General features: G+C 39.5%; 1 non-coding gene across 1 annotated transcript; it reads left to right on the top strand.

Annotated features, from left to right (window-relative positions):
- The first annotated feature begins 505 nt into the window (after nucleotides 1-505).
- Nucleotides 506-638, top strand: LOC125999799 (small nucleolar RNA SNORA51). The gene has a single exon (XR_007492269.1). It is a non-coding gene; the product is annotated as a small nucleolar RNA SNORA51 (small nucleolar RNA).
- The last annotated feature ends 744 nt before the right edge of the window (nucleotides 639-1,382 follow it).

Genomic DNA, 1,382 nt, shown 5'->3' with positions numbered 1-1,382 from the left:
ACCGAGATTATTGTGTGGTGCCTGTCTTTATTGCTGTGGTGCTTATCGGTTATTTAATTCGATATTTTTTTATTTTTATTTTTTTTGTATTGTTGTGGTATTTTAATTACTTTTTTCACATCCTCTCTCAAACTGAGGTTGGAAGCCTCTAGACAGGATTTTGCCTATTTTCAGCATATTTGATTTTTGATTGAGAAGAGGACATATTAGGTGATGGGTATTCCCCTGATTCAATGTGAATATGTACCCAAAATACTACAGTGAAAGATATGTAAGCCATTATGAAAAAAAAATTGTGTTTTTAATCAGAAATTTTCTTTGACTTACATGTATTATTATTATATCAATTATATTATATGCTATGTTATGTCACTATATTATGTTATATTAGTTTACCTCATTATGTTAATCAATTTTGTCCTTTAAATGAATTCTTACTTTAAAAAAAAACAACTTTAGTTTGCTCTGAAGAAAAAAAAAATAAAATAAATAACAGATAAGATAAGGCCTCCCAAATCTTACCACAGGCTGTGTTCTTTACACTGGCTGTATAGAAAGAGGAGGTACAGTAAAGGCACCCCATATACACCTCAACACAGGCCCCTTGCCGGGTATGTATTGTGAATTGGGGGACAAAAAAAAAAAGAATATGTCTCACAGATGCAATATCATCTTTATGGTAAAAGTAAAGGAGGCAGATGGAATGGATGTCAATATGGGTGGTGGGTTGAGGCTACAGTTTACTGGAGGAGATCGGCTGTAGCACTGGGAGCCTGGAAAGTCCTAAATAAAAACAGGGAACAAATTTCCCTCCTTGGATGATGCACCTGATTTGGGACAATGATGGACCAGATGTCAGGACTGGTGGCAGACTGAGGCAACACCTCAGGAGGTAGCAGTCTAGAGAGTCCCGTTTGAAATTAGGTACAATGGTCCCTCCCTCAGATAATGCAACTGAGTGGTGACTGCAAACAGAAAGAATGTTAGGACAGGTGGGGAGCTGAGGATTCAGGTTGGAGAAAGAAATTGTAGGTGGCACTGGGTAACAGGAGAGTCCCAGTTAAAATCAGGGTCCAAGATTTCTCATTGGGGTGATGCACCTGAAGTTGGCCAGCAGACAAACCAGTTGTCAGAAAAGGTGACAGGATGAAATTATAGCTTGGGGGAGGAGATAGGCAGTAGCACTGGGAATCTGCAGAGTCCAGAATAAAATCAGGGACCAAAGGTCTTTCTCTTGAATGATACAGCTGAGTTTGGACAACAGACAGACTGGATGTCAGGAGGGCAGTGGCCTGAGGCTGTTGAATATGGAAGAGATTGGTGGTGGCACTAGGGAGTGCAGGCTGAAATCAGGGATGAAAAATCCCTAATTCGGATAATGG

This window comes from Suncus etruscus, chromosome X (genome assembly GCF_024139225.1).
Source record: "Suncus etruscus isolate mSunEtr1 chromosome X, mSunEtr1.pri.cur, whole genome shotgun sequence".
Classification (NCBI taxonomy): Eukaryota; Metazoa; Chordata; class Mammalia; order Eulipotyphla; family Soricidae; genus Suncus; species Suncus etruscus.
The sequence above is the reverse complement of the archived record's forward strand: the minus strand, read 5'-3'. Positions and strand labels throughout refer to the sequence as shown.